Source organism: Psammomys obesus, unplaced genomic scaffold (assembly GCF_907164565.1).
Source record: "Psammomys obesus unplaced genomic scaffold, mPsaObe1.curated_primary_1811, whole genome shotgun sequence".
NCBI classification, from domain to species: Eukaryota; Metazoa; Chordata; class Mammalia; order Rodentia; family Muridae; genus Psammomys; species Psammomys obesus.
The window spans coordinates 339-15,253 of NW_026595645.1; the positions used below are offsets into that span (position 1 = coordinate 339).

Genomic DNA, 14,915 nt, shown 5'->3' on the forward strand with positions numbered 1-14,915 from the left:
TTGGTGTATGCAGTGGTGAGTTTTGGAGAGACCAAAGACTCTGGGTCCACTGTTTTCACACTGAAACATGGGATTTGAACAACCTGAACCTGTGTTCTTAGGCCATGCTCGCTCATGTTTATCTCTACTGTAAACTCTGCATTCCCTTGTTTTTCATTGGTACTAGCCAGTCCTGGTTTAGCTCTGTTTCCAATAAACTTGCAAATTAGTTCAAACTCAGAAACTATGAGGTAAAGGATCTTATTTGGCGGCTTTAGAGAATGTATTTTGGGTCCTCACTTCAGATGCACACACACTAAACTTGGAACTATACAGAGAAGGTAAGTATGGCCCTTGTGCAAAATGACACACAGATTCATGAAACATTCTATATTTTATATATATGTATACATATGTATATGTATATGTATGTATATGTATGTATGTATATATACTGGTAGCCAGGTATGGAGGCCCATGCCTATAATATAAACATTCTAGGAGGCAGGAGGACCAAGAATTCAAGGTGATCCTTGGCTACAGCTCTGAGTTTCAGGCCAGCATGGACTACATAGTGGAAGTGCTGTCTGAAAAGGTAGAAAAAGGATAACCTATTTTCGGAAGCCTTCCTTGCTTCAGGGAGCTGTTATTCCTCAGAGCTTTGTCTGCTCGCTCTTAAGAAGAACACACACACAGGCACACACGTACACATGACCGCGTGCATGTACATGTAGATGCCCCATAGGCTGCATCCACAGCTCAGTAGATAGAATGCTTCCCTCGTGTGTTTGAAGCTGTGGTTTGGACCGCCAGCACAAAACCAATCACAGAAATCAGAAATTGTACTTCAGAGAACACGGCTAGTGCTAGCTAAACGTCATCGTCCTGGGGCAGGGAGAGACGGAGAGAGGTTACTGTGCGCTAGCAGCACTGAGTCGTCACAGAATTCTCGGGGATGGAGAGCCTGCTGAAGGGTGAGGAGTACTAGCTGCTCTTGCAGAGGACCCTATTTTGGCTCTTAGTATTCACATTCGAGCGTCTCACGCTCACCTATAACTCTAGTGCGAGAGAACCTGGCGTCTCTTCTAACTTCCTTGGGCACTCCCATGAACATGGCATACATACATACACGTAAAAAAAGGCGGGGAAAGTTCTGCTAAGGTTGAGGACAGGTACAGGTGCAAATGATGTAGAAAAATTATATATATCATATATATATGTAAATTATATATATTACTACCCAAGGTATCTGGGAACAAGTAGTCATTCTAGGTTATTGTAGGTGCTTGTGTAGGGTGATCAAGGTTTGCATGGTAAATAGTGAGAAAGGACCACCCCCATGTTCTTCCAAAGCCTGTTCTGGACAGTTCTTCCAGTTTTTAGCCTAATTTTCCTTTTACATTCACAAATCTCTATGTCTCTGCTCAGATCTCCTTCAACACCATTTATACTTTACTTGCCAGCACCTTCAAGCTTGGACCTTTCTACAGCCAGTCGCAAATTGAGTCAGTTTATTTAGTGAACATTGGGAGTTTGTGTCTTGTATTCTCCTTGCTCCCTCAAGATTCCAATCCCCACAACCTGTGGGGTGAGAGGCATTCCTAGTGGAAGTGTTCTCAGGGGTGCTGAGGTAGCCTAGGATGATAGGGAATGGGATGGAGAGGGGGTAAAGGTGCCTGCTGGCAAGGCTGGCGACCCGAGCTCCATCCCTGCGACCCACATGGGGCAAGAAGGGAACTGACTCCTGGAGCTGTCCTCTGCTCCCCATGAAATAACTGAATTAAAATATAATCAGTTTTTAAGACAAGAAAAATTACAGGATGTGAGATCCTTTCTCTGTAAGTAAGAGGACCCTTACTCTGAAATCTGGGAGTCAGAAGCTTCAATACAAACAAAATCACAACTGCTTTATAGGGACAGCTCTTCGAAACAGCAACTGCGCTGGCTTTGAGGCAGGCTGCCTGTGGCCTCAAGTCTAACCTAGGGTGAGCCCCCTCTCACCCCTAAACTTAAACAATTCCATTTACAAAAGAGAGTTCTTTAAGGTAAGCGAGAGCTGGTCCCGATGGCAAGCCTCTTTAGAACTGGTAAAGGCTGAGGCAGACAGACCTCTGTGAGTTTGAGGTCAGCTGCTCTCCCAGTAAGTCCCAGTTCAGTCAGTGCTGCATAGTGAGAACTCGCCTCCCGTGTCCCCCGAAATAAGACCTCAAAACAAGGCTTGGAGACGTGGCTCAGTGGTGAAGAATGAATGCTGTTCTTCCCGAAGACCAGAGTTCGAGTCCAAGCACTCACATTGGGCTGTACTGTAGCTCCAGGGAGCTGCCTCTTCTCTGGCCTCTACTTCACCTGTTGAAGAAGCACAGGGTCTCACTGTGTTCTGGCTCGCCTGGAACTTGCTCTATAGACCAGGCTGGCCCCTAACTCACAGAGATCCATCCGCCTCTGTCTCCTGAGTGCTTAGGTGGGAGGCATGACTCACCGTGGCTGACCAGCTCCTACATTTTTATTTAGATTTTAAATTTTGCTTAAAACTTAAGCTTCCTTTAGTCATTAAACCGTGTTGTGAAATCAGATCCTTTGAAGAAGGAAACTTCGCTGCAGGACCGTACACCGTAGCCATTCTAATGGCCTTTCTAAGGCATCTAATTGCAATCCTGTCCCCTGGAAGTGTGTGCTGTTCTTTTTCTGTGAGTCACTCTCTCTAAACATCCTGCTTAAGTGTGGATCGCGCACTCTCCTTATCTCGGCTTAATAAGCTCCTTCGCTTTGCTTCACTTTGACCTGTTTTGAAATTTCTGCAGCGTAGGCAGGGATCTGGCTTTACTTTAGTGGAGGTCCCTAAGCAGAAAACACCTCAGGCTTCCTGTAGCAATGGCGGGCTGGGCCTCTGCCCTTCTGCTGGCAGTGCTGACAGGAAGAGCCTCAGTCATTCTGTTCCCGGAGTCCTAACTTCGAGGTATCCCAACAAGTTAGGTCTGGTCAGTCACCCCCCAAATCAAATGAAAAATAGTGGTGAACTGCAGGCAAGTGGTCTGATCAGCTGAGCTACACCAGGAAGACAAGTGGGACGGGGCCTCCCAGTCCCGGTCTTCAGGGGTATTGCTTCAGAGGTATTGCTATGAGCAGTGGAGGGAAGGGGACAAGAAGTGTTTGTGGCCGAGCAGCCAGGCCCAAGCCATCTTCGTGTGAGCTCTGTTTATGCTAATGTGGCTGGGACAGCCACAGCAGGGCTGGGAGTCCTGCAGCTGTGCTGAGGAAAGGCTGCTGCATAGAGGGAGTCTGCAGTCTGCTTGCTCTGCACAGCGTCCCTGGCAGTCCAGGGGTCCTGGCAGGTCAGGTCCTATGAACACAGACCCTGCAGGGACGACACTCTCAGAAGCTGCTTTCCCTAAGAGGCACTGACTCCTTTCTTGGGTTCACAGGGCAGCTAAAAGCCCTTGTTCTAAAAGTCCTTGTTCTTATTTCGTGGGTCCCCTTTCCCTTGTGAGACCTCCCTGCCTCTGCCCATCTGCCAATCACACATGGGGTGTCTAGCGGAACTCAGCCCCCTTCAGTGCTGAAGATACTGAGGGAAGTCATTGGCCTAAACCTGTAGATACTGTAGACTCCAGAAAGACCATGCCTTTGCAGGATAGCCCCTCCCCCACCACAGAGGTGGGGTGCTCACCTGTGCCGGGTAGGGTAGGAAGCACCCGGAGCGGAAGTGAGCCTCTTGTAGAACCCAGACTGGTCCCCTCAAGGGACGATGCTGACAAGGAATTCTTAGGACTGCCTCGCAGAACCAGAGGTGAGGCGAGCAGCTGGACCACACCTTGACAGCAGGGCTTGCTCCGTCAGAGCTAATGCTAGTAACCAGAAGACAGACCTGAGGGCTGCTGGGTCTCTTCACCTGTTCCTCACAGTGGGGCCGTGGTGAATAAATGCCTTCTCTGCTCTCACCACTACTGTTCTACTCATTTGGTGTCCTGGGGAGGGGTGGCCACACCTAGTTTGCTGGGGCTCCCAGAACCCAGAGTTTTATATAAACACGCTGCTTACAGGGTGTCTGTGCTTAATTTTCTTGTTGCTGCAACAAAACACTTGACAAAGGCAGCTTAAGGGTGGAGCGCCTGCTCTGGCCCACCGCTTGACCGTCCATCACGGTGGGGAAGCAATAGCAGGAGTACGAGGCGACTGCAGTGCAGCTGCAGCCAGAGAAATGAATGCTGGTGTTCGGCTCTCCTCCTTTGCCTTCTTCTTTTTGAGACAGGATCTTATCAGGTATTCAGGGATAGCCTGGAACTCACTGTATAGACCAGGCTGGCCACAGACTGACAGAGACCCACTTGCTTTTGTCTCCTGAGTCTGTGATTTAAGGCATGTGCCACAATCCCAGCTTGCTTTCTCCTTCTATGGGGTTAGAGAAATGGCTCAGAAGGTAAGAGTGCTTGCTGCTTCCAGAGGAACCAAGCTGTGTTCCTAGCACCCTGTCAGGGTGTTCACGCCATGGGACCTGATCTCTCTCACACACACACCATCAATCTTTTTAAAAGTATTACATTTATTTGTGCCAAACATACATATGGGGGTCAGAAGACAACTTGTGGGAGTTGGTTCTCCTCTTCACTGTGAGGGCTCTGGAGAGTGACCTCAGGTACTCAGGCTTGGCAGCAAGTGTCTTTACCGCAGAGGCATCCCAACAGCCCACTTTCTCCTTTCTCTTCAGTCCAGGGCCCCAGCCCATGAGCTGCTGCCGCCCCACATTTGCCTACATTTGGGTGGGTCTTACCTCAAGTAATGCAATCTAGAAACCCCTTCCCAGACATGCCCAAAGGTTTGTTTGTGCCCAGGAGATTTGAGATCCTGCTAAGCTGATAGTCAATATTAAGCATCACCTAGTATATTGGGGCTTCCTTTCCATGGTGGGGTAATTGCTTTCAGACATGGGACAGTCTTATAAGGGGTGATCTGCCTGCCAGGCTCCATTATTCCTGGAACGTTGATAACTGAAGATTACCTGCCCGCTGTCCTACGGTTAAAACAGGGCAAAGCTGGCGGTCGGAAATCAGTGGGAGACACCCTAGTGAGTCTTGCCTTGTGGTCTTCAGCCTCAAAAGGAAGACTTATTAGCTTTACCCAGACACTCCTCACACGATCAACACTTTCATGTTCAAAACCAAGTGGGAATCGGACCCAAAGTTAAAGTCACACAGACAGACACAAAATGAAGGCAGAGGCTATCAGGCTCTTAGTTACCCCTTGGGCATCTGTTGGCCTGAGTCACTACTTTTCAGCAAACATGGGTTCTAGGTCCCTGTTATAAGACCAGCTGAGGTTGGAGAGCATTTCTGGTCTGTAGTAATTTGGAATTTAGCTTCAGCCTAAGCTAGATAAGGGATGTTGTCTCTCCCAGGAAATTCTCTTAGCAGCTGAGCCATCTCTCCAGCCCGGAACATTTATTTATTGTTATCTTATTTTAGTTTTTAAATTTAAGACAGGGTCTTAGATAGCTCAACTTGAGCTATCTAACTCACTATGTAGTCCAGACTGGCCTTGCATTCCTGATTCTCCAGCCTTCAAGTGTTAGGATCACCAGCTCATGGCTGAACTCCTGCCTCAGCCCTGCTATAGCTGGAATCACGGCCTGTGTCACCAGGCCTGGAAATACCCGTTTTTACAATAACTCCCAGGCAGTCTGATCTCTGTACCTCACAAAATGTGTCTTCCTGGAGAAGGGACACCTGAATTCTCACGTGCCCTTGAGAAAAACATCCTGTGCACATGTCCTTGAGGATCCGAAGGACCAGAACGTTCCACACACAGCTGGTTAGAAGACAGAGAGTGACAGCTCTGAGGGTTCTCTCCATCCCGTGGTGCATGCGCTGCAGCTCTCACAGCACAGACCCGAGGCCAGGTAAGACTGACAGCTGGCTTCCAGGCTTTTCTTGCTGCTTGGAATTCCTCGCCTTGCTTCCTTTCCATGACAGGTGGCCCAGCGTGATCTTAGATTGTCCATGTCCCAATCCGAAGTTGCCATCAGGTTGTTGGCTCAGCTAGCAAACTGCATGAACTGTTTTTATTCTGCCTTGAGGGGAGGCAGGGCTGCGTTTGTCCTCATGTTGGAGTTTCCTAGGTAAAGGGATGGAGGAATTCTTTATTCCTTTTTCTCCTCCTGCTTTTTTTTTTGAGTCATAGTTTTGTTATGATATATTTTAAAATGATGCCATGCATACATGTGTACAGATCTGATATCAAAGAGGTTTATTGGATGGAGGTGGAGAGAAAAAGGGAAAGACACAGAGAAACAGAGAGAGGAAGAGAGAGAGAAAGAGGAGAGAGGGGGAGAGGGAGGGAGGGAGAGAGAGAGAGAGAAAGATGGTATGGGGCCCCAGGAAAGAAAGTGAGGCAGAAAGAGTACGAGAGAGGGGGTGGGTAAGAGGTAGGGGTCCTTTTAGTTCGGGTCCCTGGTGGCAGCAACCAATGATGACATCACAAGTGGCTAAGCAACCTAGGTGTGGGCTAGTGCATTGACTTGTGGACTAACAGATTTCACTATATAGCCCTGGCTGGTCTGGAACTCGCTACATTGCAGTCTGGGCTGGCTTCAGATTCATTGTATCAGCTGGGCACTGTGGCACACTCCTGTAGTCCCTGCACTCAGGAAGGCAGAGGCCTGATCTACAAAGCAAGTCCAGGACAGCCAAGGCTACACAGAGAAACCCTGTCTCAAAAAACCAAAACCAACAAACAAACCAAACCAAAACATAAAAACAACCAACAACAGCAAACAGATTCATTGCATCATAGCCCAGGCTGATTTCAAATACATTACATCACAGTGCCTCAAACCTTCAGCACAGTCTTCCTGCCTTCACCTCCCAAGAGCTAGGGTTACAAGCATGCACTTCGACACCAAGTTTGGGGGAGTTATTTCTTTCTCAGGATGAACTAACTTATGTGCACAGTTCCCCAAGGACAAGCCACAGAAACTAGTATAGGCTAATTAAAACAAAACAAAACAAAACAAAAAACCAAAAAACAAACATGACTGAAGAGCCATGGCTGCCATGGGATAAGGCCTAGACCCAAACTTAGACAGAGACAGGAAGTTGGAAGGAGTAAGAACTCTTGTCTTGTTTGTCATGTCTTTTTGAGCAAGGTTGCACCGCAGCCTCCCAAGCGACGGGCTTACAGGTGTATGCCCATCACATACTGTGTGGTCACTGGGACTTGCAAGAATGAACCTCTTTCCTGTCTCTTTTCTGCTCCAAAGCTGAGTTCCCCAAAAGTTAGACCACCCAGCTGATCAAGCTCTGATCTCAAGCCTGCCTGGTTGCTGTGAAATGTGAGAGGAGTTGGCAGGAGATGTGGAAGATCCTTTCAGCTTAGAAGGACAGAGACTGAGCTCAAACAAGGTGGGCTCCCAAAGAATCTTAGGGTGATAGTAAGAAAGTGGACACATACACATTTCTTTTTCTTGCTCTGTAGCCTTGGCTCACTGTGTAGTCCAGACTAGCTTTGAATTGGAAGCTATCCCAAGTGCCGCTGCTCCCATGCCCAGCTCCCATGCCCTGCTTTCCTGCCTGGCCCCCATGCACATGTTGTAGGAGAAGAACCAGAAGCTGAGGCCGGCATGGGACATGGAGGCCTATTTGAGACCTGCTTTCAGTCCATGCATGCAGAGAACCTTGAAGCCCACTGACACGTGTCAGCTGTTGTCTGTGGCCCCTTTCGGGACTGTCACTTAGGTAAGGCCAGCTCCTTGACTACACTGCACAAAAGAAGCACAGGAGTCACAGTAAAACAAAGAGTGCTTAGTAAGAAGCAATAAGAGACAGCACCTGTTCCAGATTTAAACAGGAAGAGATGGAGAGAGGAGAGAGACCGGCGGAGGGGCACACACACAGGGTGGGAGAGACAGACAGAAGGAGAGGGAGAGAGATACACAGAGACAAGAGGGATGTGGGAGAAGGAGAGTGAGGGGAAGAGAGACAGAGATGGCAAGAGAGACAGATTCTAGCAGTCAGTAGCTGTGTGGAGGAGGATGACCTTCAGTCTTTGAACTGGGGTGGGCCACAGGCTTGTGCCTCTGTCCCTGCTTTATGCCGGTCTAGGGATGGAGCCCTGGGCTCTGGGTATGCTGGGCAAGCACTCTACCAACTGAGCCACCCCACCACCCAGGCCGGCCTCTCCCTCCTGTCCTGCTGTGTGTGGGTAACACCCAGAATGCTCTTTCTCTCCTGTCCTTAATGTCGAGGTGATTCCTGAAGTCACCAGAAAGGAGAGGCGGTTCCATGGGCACCTTTCTACCTCCTGAGCCTGGTCTAATTTGTGGCTAAACTGAGCCAAGATACTGCGCAGGGCCCATCCTCCTGTCTAGCTCCATGTTAGTGCAGCCAAGTAGGTCTTGGTTATCTTGCTTTACGTTGACGCTCCCCACAGGCAGTGCACACAGTGGGGTCCTATGTTTTGTTTTGTTTTTTAAGTTCTCTTGAGGGATCTCCCTAGCTCCTGCCTGGCTAGGGCACAGATAAGAAGTCCTGTTATGACCCCATCTTCTTTTGGGGTCACTTTCAAGTCATGGGGATGTAAACTATACTTCAGTGGACTGCTTACCCTGGGGCCTTGGTTACACTGGAGAGTAATTCCTAAACTCACTGAAAGTGCTTCATATGTGTGTGACATGTGGTTCATTTTATGCTGTTTATTTGTTTATTATTTATACAGCTATCTTCTACTGGGTGCGGTGTATGTGTGAGTGCCTGTTTGTGTGTGCATGCATTCGAGGGGGCAGAGGTCAATGTTGGGTGTCTCCTTCTATCTCTCCCTACCTTTTATTTTGAGACAGGGGTTTCTTGAGTCCAGAGTTCATTGGCTAGACTGACCAGCCAATGAACTCTGGAGCCTCCTGCCTGAGTGCTACTACTCTCCCCACCTCCCCGTCCCCCCCAACCCCAGCTCTGGGGTTATAGGAAAGGCTGCTATACCCAGGATTTGCGTGGTTGTTGGGGATTTCTTGTGAGGCGGCACTTAGTGGGCTAGCTATGTCTAATCCAGAGCGGCAGCAACAGAGCCGCAGTGGGGGTTGGTAGAAGGCTCACCAGCACGCTTGGAGACCAGGGCTTGATCCCCAGCACCTCATAAACCGGGTGTGGTGGTGCACACCTGTACCCCAGCACTTGCGAGGTGGGGGGGTGGGAGCAGGAAGAGCAGGCATCTGAGAGTCATCCTCTGCGTCACAGACAGGTCAGAGCCAGCCTGCGGCACACGAGACAGACTAAAAGACAGCAGCAGCAACAGCCAAAGCCTGAAACTCAAGCACCTGCTTGCAACCATGGTTCACATGCTGCCACCTACTGGCAGAAAACTGTGTTTCCCTCTCTATAAGAGGTTTTTTATTTTTTTAATTTAAATTTTATTTATTTAGTAGAAAGCCTCCAGCCTCCCAAGCTCTTTCCTGTTCTTCCTCGCATCAGCTGATATTATGGGCCAATGATTTGCTGCAACAATTAGAATCCAGTGAGAACTTTTGCTGCAGGCTGGGAATGAGGGTGCATGCCTATAACTAGAGCTCTGCAGAGGTGGAGGCAAGAGGATTAACATCAGATCCATCGGGAGTTTGGGACTAGCCTGGGCTACATGAGACCCTGATTCAGAAACAAAATAAGGGGTTAGAGAGAGATGGCTCAGTAGTTAAGAGAGTACTTGCTCCACCATGAGGACCAGCTTCTAGATCCCACACCCAGACAACGGGAGGCTTGAAAGCACTAGTTGGGTCCCAAGGCATCCAACACACTCTTACGGCTTCTGCAGGCACCACGCACACCACACCACGCACACACACCATGCAGGAATAAAGAGATAACGAATATTCAAAGAAAAGCAACAGATGGATGTGGTGCACACTTTTAATCCCAGCACTTGTAAGGCAGAGGCAGGTGGGTCTTTGTGAATTTGGGCTAGCCTGGTCTCCATAGTAAGTTCCAGGCCGGACAGGGTTACATGCTCAAAAAAAAAAAAAAAAAAAAAAAAGCAAAACAAGAATAATAAACAACAACAAGAGGTCTCTGAAATCTTGATTTTTTAAAAAAATATATTCCACAATTAAGCAAATAAGTAATTCTGTGCTGGGTAGTAGAATCAGAACCTCTGTGACGACACAGCCTCTCTGCGGGATTGGATCCTAGGCACTAGTTCCAGCTGATGATTTTACACACAGCGATGGTCAGACACAGGCACAGCACACACTGCATTTGAATCTATGAATGAAAGTTTTGAATACAAATTCCAGAGACTTTGGACAGTGAGAACTTGGAGTTTCCATCTGATGAGCGCTGACCTTGGTGGTGAAAAAAGCATAGGCACGGCTGGGTGGAGCCTCCACTTCCGGCATCCTCAGTGTGTGAGCGTGGCTTGCCTTGTGTCTCATTTGTGTGTGTGTGTTTGTGTGTGTGTGTGTGTGTGTGTGTAGTGCGGCCTGCTGTGGCTGGGTGGGCACTGAACACATACAGATGTTTTTCTTCTCATCACTAATTCTAAAAAGAAGAGGGTGTTGGATTGTGACAGGACAGTTTCTTCCATCTTGTTTCAGTTGGGGCCATCTTTGGTTTAACCTGAAACTGACCTCTCTTTTCTAACCCCATATAAAAAGTCCCATGGGAAATTACGCAACTCTGTTCTAGAAACTCTACTGGGGTGGAAATACCCCAGTAACTGCATGTTTTTGTCTTCTGTTAAACTGCTTGGTTTACTCCCATCTGTCATCTATCTATCTATCTATCTATCTATCTATCTATCTATCTATCATCTATTTATTTATCTATCCATCTATCTATTATCTATTTATCTACCTATATATCATGTCTATCTGTCTATCTGTCGTCTATCTACCTATTATCTGTCTATCCATCTATCTACCTATTATCTATTTATCTATCATCTATCTATCTATCTATCTATCTATCTATCTACCTATCTATCATCTATTTATCTACCTTTCTATAATCTATCTGTCTATCTATCTATCTATCTATCTATCTATCTATCTATCTATCTATCTATTTGTGTGTGTGTGTGTGTGTGCATTCACATACATGAATGCACCACAGTCCATGGAGGTAAGAAGACAACCCATGGGATTTGTTGGACCTGAAGATTTGGTGACAAGTACTTTTACCTGCTGAGCTACTTTGCCAGCCCCCCCCAGTGAGAGCTTGGTTTCAAATATCATTTTTTTTTGAGACAGGATCACACACTGATTGATCATCATAGGATCATCAGTGATGATGATCATCATCATATCCCTAATCAAGTCACGGAGAATTAGAGTAACAACTAACATCAGGTAATGATTTAGAACAACACCAACACCGGGTTCTCCACACGGACATAAGCAAGTTGTTGAATAAATAAGACAACAGGGAAGAAAGATACTCTTTCTCCTCTAGAATTCCACTTGGTCAGGCAAGAAGGAACGCTAGAAACAGAAAATCCAGCCTGAGGCTAACTCCACAGCGGAATGGTTAAGGGCTCCTTTATCAAGCTGAAGGTAGTGATAGGAATACAATAGACAAAGGACACTGCACATTCTCAAACATTTCACACAACACATTAGTCTCAAAGGAGAAACCCAGTGACTTTGCTTGCAACCAATCCAGTGGGCGCCACCTAATCCAAGTGACCATCTTTGTGTCATCAGGGACAGGGGCCCTGGCCTCCCCCCTGCAGGGAGGGCTGAGGACACTATGTCTCCTCAGCGGTGTTCTTGCCCGACATCCAGACCCACAATCTAATCGTGAGAAATACCAGACACACCCGGTGAGAGAAACACTCTGCAAAGCAACCGGCTCTTCAAAAATGTCACAATCATTCAGAGCAAAGAATGAGGAAACTGTCTCAGGTCACAGGAGGCTATGGAGACAGGCCAGCTCCATATATGATCCTGGGTTGGAAAAAGAACATCAGTGTGACAGTTGACAAACTTTAATTAGCGCTTGGAGAGAAGTTCACAGTATTGAACTTCTGTCTCATATTCTGGATTTGCTGATTAAGCTGTATAAGGTGTTAGCGCTGAGGGCTGGGGCTTAGGGACAGAGCCTGGCTTGCCTGAGGCTCTGTGTCAGTCTCCAGCACAAGGAGAAACATTAACGTGGCCAACATTTGGGAAAGCTGTACTTCTGGGATCCAGGGCTCTGCCACTGAGCCACAGCCTCAGCCCATGTGTGTGGTCGATGTTTTTAAAGGTGATTTCTTTTCATTTATTTTAGCGTATGCGTAAGGTGTTCTGTTTACATGTATGTCTGTGTGCATGGTGTGTGTGCATTGCCCTTAGATCTCCTGGAGCCAGAGTTACAGATGGTTGTGAGCCATCGTGTGGGTGCTGGGGATTGAACCCAGGTCCTCTGCAGGAGCAGCTGGTGCTCTTAACTGCTGAGCTATCTCTCCAGCCCAATGGGTGATGGTTTTAATATTTGAAATTATTGAAAATGGAAAAGTTAAAAGCAAGCATACACACGCACGCGCGTGCTTTTTAAAAGTTGATACCTGGGACTGTAGATGTGGCTCAGCTGGTAGAGTGCTTGCCTAGCACGCAGGGAATGCTAGGTGTACTAGTTCATAAAACTGGATGCAGTGGCGCATTCCTGAGATCCCTGCATTCAGGAGATGAAGAGCCCAGGATCGTCCTTAAATACATAGGCAGTTGGATTCATAAGACTCTTTCTCAAAAACACAAAACAAAACAAAACAAAACAAAAAAACCAACCCAGCTCAACACAACCAACCAATCAACATCAACAATAACAACAAAACCCCACACCAGAATAGTGTGTGGGGGAGTAATTAAAGTAAGCTATGTTGTAATTACTGAAGCTCAGACCCCTTAAACATTAAAGTTTCTAGTCTTTATTCTCTTCCAGCAAATGAAAACCATTTAATGTTGACCTTTATCACAACTCAAAGTAGAAAGAAGGGAAATATTTAGGCATACACCCAGTGGGTCAGCTGATAAAGGCTCGTCAGGTGTTTGAACTGAAAAGCAGAACACACTTTATATGGCTTAAGCCTGTCCCAGGTCTGGACACTCCTGATCACAGCTTCTGGCTTATATCTCCACATTTCAGAGGTCTCCAGCATGGTCCTAAGGGCTACGGCCCATAACACTTCCTGCCTTCACAAACTGGTCCCAAAGTGCTACAGTTCCAGGGACTACATCACAAACTGGTCCCAAAGTGCTACAGTTCCAGCTCGACATCAGGGGCAGGCTGTGATAGCTAACTGAGGTTCTAATGCTTGAGTGGCTAACCAGCCTTTTTAGGCAGAGTAATTTGCTCAGGATCTCTCTGGTTTCTAAACCCTGCAACTTAAGTTGGAGCACAGGCTCTGACCCTAGGCCTGAACTCAGGCCTGGGTTCAGATGAACAAGACTCAGAGCATGGGTGCTGGGCTGAGCTAAGGGCACTTAGAGCTGGCTAAGGATATCCTCCAAGCCCTTTATTTCTGTTTCTCTGTCTTTCTCTCTGTTTCACTGTCTCCATCTGTCATCTGTCTGTCTGTCTGTTTCTCTCTTTCTCTATGCTGGGGTTTGGACTCCTAGACTTGTGCATGCTAAGCAAATATTCTACCACTGAGCTTCATTTCCAGCCTCCAGCCTCACTTTGAGCTTAGGACAAATCTTCACTGAAATCTGGGACAGAGCAGAACCTCTGGAGGCCACTCTGGCCCTAGCTTTCTGTTTCCAGAGATTCAGCTGTGTCCCTACTTACTGTTCACCTAAGCATCTTATTTTTTTTATGTTGGAGTTTCTTTTTACCACTCTCCCTCTGTCCCTTCCTCCATCCCTCCTTCACTTCCTTCCTTTGACTGGTCTCATGTATCCCAGGTTGGCTTCAAGCTCACTATGTAGCTGAGATTAACCTTGAACTGCTGATTCTCCTGCCACCACTTCTTGAGTGTTAACATTGTAGGCTTGCACCACCATGCCCACCCAACTTGGAAGGTCAAACTTGTGACATTTCTCCCTTCTAGATAAAACCAATCCTTATCCTTGGGGCATCTGAGATCCCTCATGCTGCTGTGGTGCGTCCTACTTGACCCCCAAGAGGGAAAAAGAAAGTACCAAGCAGAAGTATGAGCGGAGACAAACCCCAAGGACAATGTCTGAGAGTTTGCTTCCTGCCTCTTCCGCCCCTGAGAAGTGTATAGGGGATAGGGCACGGAGGACTGGCCCAGGAATCCCATCCGGCTGATTGAACTGGAGCCTACCTTCTCTAGGCTTCGGTGAACTGACCCCTGAAAGACAGATGGAAACTGATGATTTCTTTCTGGGGTTCCTGCTTCCGGCTCCTCCATTTTGTGGCACCAGGAGCCCTCTGACAAAGGCAGAAGGAAGCCAGGCCCATTCCTGGAGGGCTTGAAGGTGTTTGCCCTTGGCTGTGGCTCTAGGGAGAAATTGTCTCTGCTCTGTCTGCAATTAGGGCTGAGTCAGAAGTGAACATGCCATGTGTTAAAATAAGAGCGGGTGTTTCTGAGAAGGGAAGTCCCAGAGCCGGCCAGGCCGGGATTAGCTGTTGATAAGGGGCCTGGCATTGTTCTAGCCCTCCCCTGAGGCCCACACCACATCCTAGAAGAGAAGCCAGGTCCCTTGGCTGGGACAGTTGCGGGCAGAGCTGGAAAGGCTGTCCTGGAGGCCATCTGTGGCTGTGGCTGGGAGGAGACAGGGCGGCACGTGCTCAGACATAGAGCTACTTATCCTTGGTGCAGCTTTGTTGTCACAGCCTGGCTCTGTTATGTCACGTAGCAGTTGTCACTCCTAGGCCAGAGCAGAGGCAGGTGGAGACAATGAAGACCCCTCTTGAGGGCCAACCAGGCCATCTAAAAAGCTGTGAGAGTCCAGCAATCCAGGCCAGCCACGTCCCTAACCCCGAGGTCAAAGTAAGAGCCAAGGAACAGGGAGGGAG

At 47.9% G+C, this 14,915-nt stretch overlaps 1 non-coding gene across 1 annotated transcript; it reads left to right on the forward strand.

The window, feature by feature from the left end:
* The first annotated feature begins 271 nt into the window (after positions 1 to 271).
* LOC129685822 (U6 spliceosomal RNA) lies at positions 272 to 377 on the forward strand. The gene has a single exon (XR_008721547.1). It is a non-coding gene; the product is annotated as a U6 spliceosomal RNA (small nuclear RNA).
* The last annotated feature ends 14,538 nt before the right edge of the window (positions 378 to 14,915 follow it).